Source organism: Amphiura filiformis, chromosome 11 (assembly GCF_039555335.1).
Source record: "Amphiura filiformis chromosome 11, Afil_fr2py, whole genome shotgun sequence".
Lineage (NCBI taxonomy): Eukaryota > Metazoa > Echinodermata > Ophiuroidea > Amphilepidida > Amphiuridae > Amphiura > Amphiura filiformis.
This window is the reverse complement of record NC_092638.1, coordinates 37,284,590-37,293,274: the sequence shown is the minus strand read 5'-3', so window position 1 is coordinate 37,293,274 and position 8,685 is coordinate 37,284,590. Positions and strand designations below refer to the sequence as shown.

The 8,685-nt window shown below is 35.0% G+C and overlaps 1 long non-coding RNA gene across 1 annotated transcript; it reads left to right on the top strand.

The window, feature by feature from the left end:
* Window positions 1-260: 260 nt before the first annotated feature.
* On the top strand, window positions 261-4,814 carry LOC140164809 (uncharacterized). The gene is made up of 2 exons (XR_011860580.1): window positions 261-4,166; window positions 4,284-4,814. It is a non-coding gene; the product is annotated as an uncharacterized lncRNA (long non-coding RNA).
* Window positions 4,815-8,685: the final 3,871 nt, after the last annotated feature.

The following is an 8,685-nucleotide window of genomic DNA, read 5'->3' as shown; positions in this document are numbered from 1 at the left end:
ATTTTCACTGTTTCTGAATTTTGAAACATGCTTAGCAAGTGGACTAAAAATGATACAAATCATTTGTTTTGTCATACATTGCTTCAGAATACTTAAATAGCACAATATCGGTGATTAAATAACAGCCATATTTAGCATGGCGGCCATCTTGGGAAAAAATAGCAACAAATTGAAAAATAGTAAATAGTAAAGCCCTGCCTCCTCCTTTTTTGAAAAAGTCCGGACGAGAAACTTGTTTCTTTTTTTACTTGGCCTAATATGGTTTGGAGGAATATCAAAACTCCATAATAAATGTTAGTAGACAACTGCAACCTTTGTCCAACATTCGAAGCATAAAGTGTGAACTCAGCTCTAACATACTGCTACCTCCTGACAATCGAGCTAGGTTATCAGTTTGACTTGAGCAGTACAATAATTCGGAAAAACCAAGCAAACATTAAACGAACCTATAAACAATAATCACTTTCAACAATGATTATGCCGTGGTGAAGAGATGCCAGTATTACTGATTTCATGGCATCTTTGTTCCCCTTGTTAATGTTGGATCGTATGGCAATGCCAAAGTAGTTTTGCAACGTATCAATTCGTTTTGTGTAAGTCTTCCCCTGCCACCAATGAGTAAACCATCACTTAAGTTTTTTACTGCCTAAGTAATCTGCTTAATTTTTTTTTCCTTCCTCCTACAAGCTTTTGCATGGTCCTTACACATTCCTTTTTGATCACTGGTATGTGTCCATACGGTTTGTCATTGCATACAGCACTGAATGATTCCGTATCCCCATCCCCTATATCCCTATGGAGGGATTTCATCTGTTCTTTGGTATTTTCCATGGCTGTTTGGACTAGCACACAGCTCATGCTGACCAAGAATGGAACTCATGCCTTCATTTGTGTTGGCAACAAAATGTCAGAAGAGTACTGTTGGCAGCTTCTACTTGATTGATGCAGATGTCATCTTCAAACAACAGCGAGACAGTAATCCTTCAAAATCTGTCCAATAATTTCAACAACACTGGTTTTAATTCTTTAACCACAGCTTTTGGCAAGCCATTAGTTTGCATGTATGGGTTGGTGCCATTTAATAGTTTGGTCCCGATTGAATCCGCACCAACTCTCACTTCCAGTTGGGCATCGTGAGTGATCGTGGCAATCCTCATTAGAAACAATGTGGTGAAGAGATGCTAGCATTGCTGATTTCATGGCATCTTTGTTCCCCTTGTTGGATCGTATGGCAATGGCAAAGTAGTTTTGCAACGTATCACTTAAGTTTTTTACTGCCTAAGATCTGCTTAAATTTTCTTTTGTCCTTCCTCCTACAAGCTATTGCATGTGTCCTACACATTCCTTTTTGATCACTGTTATGTGTTTGTCATTGCATACAGCACTGTATGATTCTGTATCTCCGTCCCCTATATCCCAATGGAGGGATTACACCTGTTCATATTTGGTATTTCCCATGGCTGTTTTGGCTAGCACACAGCTCATGCTATCCAGGAATAGAACTCATGTCTTCATTTGTGTTGGCAACAAAATGTCAGAAGAGTGTTGGCAGCTTCTACTTGATTGATGCATCAAGACCTTCACTGATCAGTACCTAAAGATTTGTAGCCCTTAATATTGCTGCCATGGACCCATATTGGGTCCATCTGTCCTGAATTTCTTAAACTTTGGCTCGTTGTAGATAAAATAAAATTTAAATAAATGTTGCAGGGGGGATTGTTCTTTTTTGTGTCTTTCACATGTGCACATGTACCAAAGCGCTTTGCATTTGTTCCGCTGTCATTAGAATACGGTCAGCTGCCATACAATGCCCAAGGCATGCTAATACCTCTGGGTGGCGCTCAATGGACAATATAATAGCTCCCCATTTCACCCCTAGGTAGAGAGAGGCAAGTAAGGTAAAGTGCCGTGTCCAAGAGCACAACACGGTGGCACCGCCGGGGCTCAAACTCGCAATCCACCGATTGCATGGCTGAGCCCGTACCACTGCGCCACTGTGCCATCACAACTTGCACCTGCCATTTTCATGTGTGTAATTTTGCAGAGTTACTTAGCGAGATTAGTTTTACACTTGGTGGTGGTTCCGATGTTTAATTTTTTTCATGTGGGATACCAATGCGCGAAGCTGGCAAACACACACATTACTTGTGTGAGCTGCTGTACACAAGTCATATGTACATGTAATGATGAAACCACTTCTACCGTGAAATACGACACAGTCACGGAATGTACATTAAAAATATAAACAAATGGTATTTAGATAGCCTTACTTTTCATTGGGTCCAAAAGTCAGGTAGAAACATGATTGTAATTCAGTTTTCTTGAAAGAGACTACTTGACCAAAATGTACACTTTCATGGAGTCAGAAAGCATTTGAACAACTGTGTAATTTGTAATTTATTGCAGTGCCAAAAAACTATCTGCTTAAAATGTATACATGCCAAAATATCTGTTAGCCACTTCTTAATAAACAGTACAAATTAATCAAACCTACATGTTTCCAAGTCATTAGTGCCATACAAACATGTTTATATTTGTTTAACAATATCGTTTCAGTTTCATGTATCTTTTAATTTTGTTCTTATCTATTATTTTCAGTGTAAAGTCATAGAATCAATATCATGACTTCATGTGTGTTACTTCCATGGTGATTTTCCAGTTAAAATCCATACACCCCCTATGAAAGACATGATCTAAAGGCCCATTCAGTGATTTGCTCATCCGAACGATCGTAAAAATCATCAAAATTCAGATTTTGGTACCTTTGTCATTGTCATAGATGTGCTAACATAGCTTACAAGTGGTTCAGCCGAAAGCTGTGCATTTAAGACAAAATAAGACATTTTACACGAATCTGTAATTTAGATACTGACATTATCTAAATTAGCTACATGTATTTGAATGGGGCTTCAACTTAGTCAGTACTGCTGTTTTCTTCGTTTTTTGCCCAAATACCAAATGACAATGTGAATGACTTTTCTGTCACTTTTAAGCAATTTATAAACAATTTCCTGCAACTTCCATTTTTTTACCTGCAGCTTTTAGCAATAAGTCTGATTTTGTAATAGGGCATTGGATGTTATTGTCATACAGGGGGAATACAAATTTCAAATGGAATGAACATTGGTAGCTCTATTTGAATTTTATACACCCTCTGACTGAGAAAGACTGAACCTGAATCTTAACAGAGGAAGGGTGAGTTTCAAATAACTTATTCCATTTAAATTCATACTCCCCTTGTGAAAGATATTTCAAAAAATTTCCACAGGGGGAGTATGGACTTTAAATTGAATAGCACAATGTCAGAAATGTAGTAAATCAGCCTATACCTTAAGGGATCGGATATCAATGTTTGCACAGTATTTTTTGTGGGAGCTGAGAATACACCAGACCTATCAAATTACATTCTGAATACAAGGAATGTCCTTCTGATATCAAGTAATTTAAATTTTTTGAAAGTGGCGATATAAAACACATTTTATGGCAAATTATTCAAAATTTGTATTTTTTATTTTTCATATTTAACAGTAAAATTTATAAATCTAATGATATGTACTTAATTAAAGTGCTTGTAGCTGGGCGGTAAAGCCGACAATTGTTCAAAAATGTTGACCTTTCGTATTGAAAATTGCCCCTAAGAAGACCGGTCTCAAGACAGGAAAAAATATATATATCTTTAATACGAAAAGTCAAAATTTTCAAATGAGCATCGGTTTTTTCTCCCAGCTACACACACTTTAAATACATATCATTAGATTTATAAATTTTACATCGAGAACGGTTTAATATCAAAAATATCAATTTGCAATAATTTGCCAAAAATTATGTTACATTGTGAATTTTTAGAAATCCAAATTATTTGATATCAGAAGGCCATTCTTCATTGGCGTAGAGTGGGTCATCATATGGGGGGGGGGGCACCGATCATGATTGGGGGCACCAGGTCTGATGGGGGGCACAAGCCATTTTTTCAGCCATTTTCCTATGAGATTTTTTAAAAGCCATCCTTCATTTAGAATGCAATTTGATGTCTGACCCACAACAAGGGTTGTTCCCTTAATGTCATCATTTGATTTCATCATTTATCTATTATTTTGTTGTCTACTTCACATAGTGTTGTATCTCAAAAGGCTGCCTTGTGTGATTTTTATTATCATTGTGCTGAGGTCAAATTACTAAAAACTTGCATGGGCATAAAACTTGGTGGGTACAGTCAACATTTAGAGTCAGGTTTTTGAAAGGTCATTTCAGGGTCATTTAATGTCACCCAGGGGTCATCTGAGGTCAAATTACTAAAAACTATCATATGGGCATGGAACTTGGTGGGTACAGTCAACATTTAGAGTCGAGTTTTTGGAAGGTCATTTCAGGGTCACCTAAGGTCACCCAGGGTCTTCTGAGGTCAACTTACTAAAAACTGTCACATTGGCATGAAACTTGGTGGGTACAGTCAACATTTATAGTCAAATTTTTGGAAGGTCCTTTCGGGGCCATCCGAGGTCACTCAGTTATCATCTGAGGTCAAATTTTTGGGGTCATCAGAGGTCACCTAGGGGTCATCTGAGGTCAAATTACTAAAAACTGTCGCATGGGCATAAAACTTGGTGGGTACAGTCAACATATAGAGTCAGGGTTTTTGGAAGGTCATTACATTACGGGGTCATTTCAGGTGTAAAATGCCAGAAAAGTTGAACAAAGTTTTCAATTTTTATACTGTATATTAAAGTAGGATACCAGCAGCTGTATATTATCAGTTAAATGATTGTAAATAAAGAGACAGAGTTGTATATAAATAAAGAGTTAAAACAAAGTTACTGCAAATTGTCTTGTTCAAGTTTTTTGTCGTCTTTGGCACCACAAATAGTAATACAGGTATATAAAGGGTAAAGTTTATAAGTTTTAAGTATCCCCCAAGACTTTTTAAGATGATGTGAAACGTTTTTATAAAATTTAAAGAAGTATTTTGGTAGCACATTTTGTTTGACATAATTGGTCCAATTTACAATGTCGTACATTGTTGAGTTCAATCACAATGGCTAATGTCTTTCTGGTTCTGAACACTTGATTACTTTATTTTGTGAACAGCTTTTCAAGTTATTTATAAGAAGTCTTTGTGGATCTTAAAATTTATGAACCCTTTATTTTGTGTATAAATGATGACTATGATAACATAAAGATACGCCTAATGGCGCATTATGGCCTCCCTTGACAAAACTGGAATTTTAGGCACGAACAAAAAGTGCACTCGTAAAAATCTCGGCAAGTCACAGACCTTTTATTTCTTGGGATGAGGAAGTGCTCTGTTTGTGCACAAAATTTGCCGAAAGGCAAAGGAGCCCATGTGGGACATTAGGTGAATCTTTACTGTTTCATGTACATGCCTTCAGCTAATATGGCAAAATCACTTTCAAAGACTAGTTTAAATCAATTTTCACGTGAACTAGAATAAAGAATAAAGCCACAATATTGTTTTAATCTCCGGTTTCACTTTACTTTACTTAAAATTAGCAGTAGAAAACTACTTTTATCAATATCAGCAGTAGAAAGCTACTTTATCAATATTAAAATCAGTAGAAAGCTACTTTATCAATACTAAATTCAGCAGTAGATAGCTACCTCATCAATGCTAAAGTCAGCAGTAGAAAGCTACTTCATCAATACTAAAATCAGCAGTAGAAATACTTTTATCAATATTAAAATCAGTAGAAAGCTACTTTATCAATACTAAATTCAGCAGTAGATAGCTACTTCATCAATGCTAAAATCAGCAGTAGAAAGCTACTTTATCAATAATCAAATCAGCAGTAGAAAGTTACTTCATCAATACTAAAATCAGCAGAAGATAGGTACTTCAGTACTAAAATCAGCAGTAGATAGCTACTTCGTCAATACTAAAATCAGCAGTAGAAAGTTACTTCATCAGTACTAACATCAGCAGTAGAAAGTTACTTCATCAATACTAAAATCAGCAGTAGAAAGCTACTTCATCAATAATCAAATCAGCAGTAGAAAGTTACTTCATCAATACTAAAATCAGCAGAAGATATGTACTTCGTCAATACTAAAATCAGCAGAAGAAAGTTACTTCATCAGTACTAACATCAGCAGTAGAAAGCTACTTCATCAATAATCAAATCAGCAGTAGAAAGTTACTTCATCAATACTAAAATCAGCAGTAGAAAGCTACTTCTTCAATATTAAAATCAGCAGTAGAAAACTACTTTATCAATCATGTCAATACTAAAATCAGCAGTAGGTAGCTACCGGGTACTTAATCAAAATAAATCAACTTATTAATACTAAAAGCAGCATTAAAAGGCTACTTCATCAACATTATTATCAACAGAAAACTACATCACTACTAATCAACAGTAGAAAGCTACTCTATCAAACTTAAGCAGTAGAAAGCTACTTCATCAATGCCAAAATCAGCAGTAGATAGCTACTTTATCAATACTAAAATCAGCAGTAGAACGTTACTTCGTCAATACTAATATCAGCAGTAGAAAGCTACTTCATCAATACTAAAATCAGCAGTAGAAAGCTACTTCATCAATACTAAAATCAGCAGTAGAAAGCTACTTCATCAATAATCAAATCAGCAGTAGAAAGTTGCTTCATCAATACTAAAATCAGCAGTAGATAGGTACTTCGTCAATACTAAAATCAGCAGTAGAAAGTTACTTCATCAATACTAACATCAGCAGTAGAAAGCTACTTCATCAATGTTAAAATCAGCAGTAGAAAGCTGCTTCATCAATACTAAAATCAGCAGTAGATAGCTACTTCATCAATACTAAAATCAGCAGTAGATAGCTACTTCATCAAAACTAAAATCAGCAGTAGATAGCTTCTTCGTCAATACTAAAATCAGGAGTAGATAGCTACTTCATCAATACTAAAATCAGCAGTAGATAGCTACTTCATCAATACTAAAATCAGCAGTAGATAGCTACTTCATCAATACTAAAATCAGCAGTAGATAGCTACTTCATCAATACTAAAATCAGCAGTAGATAGCTACTTCATCAATACTAAAATCAGCAGTAGATAGCTACTTCATCAATACTAAAATCAGCAGTAGATAGCTACTTCATCAATACTAAAATCAGCAGTAGATAGCTACTTCATCAATACTAAAATCAGCAGTAGATAGCTACTTCATCAATACTAAAATCAGCAGTAGATATCTACTTCATCAATACTAAAATCAGCAGTAGATAGCTACTTCATCAATACTAAAATCAGCAGTAGATAGCTACTTCATCAATACTAAAATCAGCAGTAGATAGCTACTTCATCAATACTAAAATCAGCAGTAGATAGCTACTTCATCAATACTAAAATCAGCAGTAGATAGCTACTTCATCAATACTAAAATCAGCAGTAGATAGCTACTTCATCAATACTAAAATCAGCAGTAGATAGCTACTTCATCAATACTAAAATCAGCAGTAGATAGCTACTTCATCAATACTAAAATCAGCAGTAGATAGCTACTTCATCAATACTAAAATCAGCAGTAGAAAGCTACTTCATCAATACTAATATGAGCAGAAAAATCTTCCTCTTACAACTTTTGCGCTGATTGGTTCTCACTATCTAGGAGTGTATGAAAGATACTGTTATTATGATGTAAAATATATCTTTCACCAGAATAACTAATTGATGGATCTCGGGTAAGTTTCGAGTTATAAGAATACTTCATCAATGCTAATATAATATCAGCAGTAGGAGCTAGTAGGAAGCAACTTCATCAATCCTAAATTAGGAGTAGCACATGGACCATCAAAAGCTACATTATCAATACTAAAATCAGCAGTAGATAGCAATTTCTTCAATACTAAAATGAACAGGTAAAAGCTACTTCATCAATACTAAAATCAGCAATAGATAGCGTCTTCATCAATACTAAAATCAGCAGTAAACAGCTACATTATTAATACTAAAATCAACAGTAGAAAGCTACTTCATCAATACTAAAATCAGCAGTACCAGTAGATAGCTACTTCATCAATACTAAAATCAGCAGTAGAAAGCGAAAGCTACTTCATCAATACTGAAATCTGCTGTAGAAAGCTTTACGTATAAATACTTAAATCAGCAGTAGAAAGCTATTCATTAATGCTAAAATCAACAGTATAGAGATGTACTTCATCAATACCGGTACTAAATGTAGCAATAAAACCTGTTCATCGATACTATAGCTTAGTTAATATTAAAATTAGAAAGCTACTTCATCATTATACTAAAATCAGTAGTAGAAAGCTACTTCATCAATACTAAAATCAGCAGTAGATAGCTGCTTCATCAATTCTAAACTCAGCAGTAGATAGCTTCTTCGTCAATACTAAAATCAGCAGTAGAAAGCTACTTCATCAATACTAAACTCAGCAGTAGATAGCTACTTCATCAATACTAAAATCAGCAGTAGAAAGTTACTTCATCAATACTAAACTCAGCAGTAAAAAGCTACTTCATCAATACTAAACTCAGTAGTAGATAACAGTTTCATCAATACTAAAATCAGCAGTAGAAAGCTACTTCGTCAATACTAAAATCGGTAGTAGAAAGCTACTTCATCAGTACTAAAATCAGCAGTAGATAGCTACTTCATCAATACTAAAATCAGCAGTAGATAGCTACTTCATCAATACTAAAATCAGCAGTAGATAGCTACTTCAT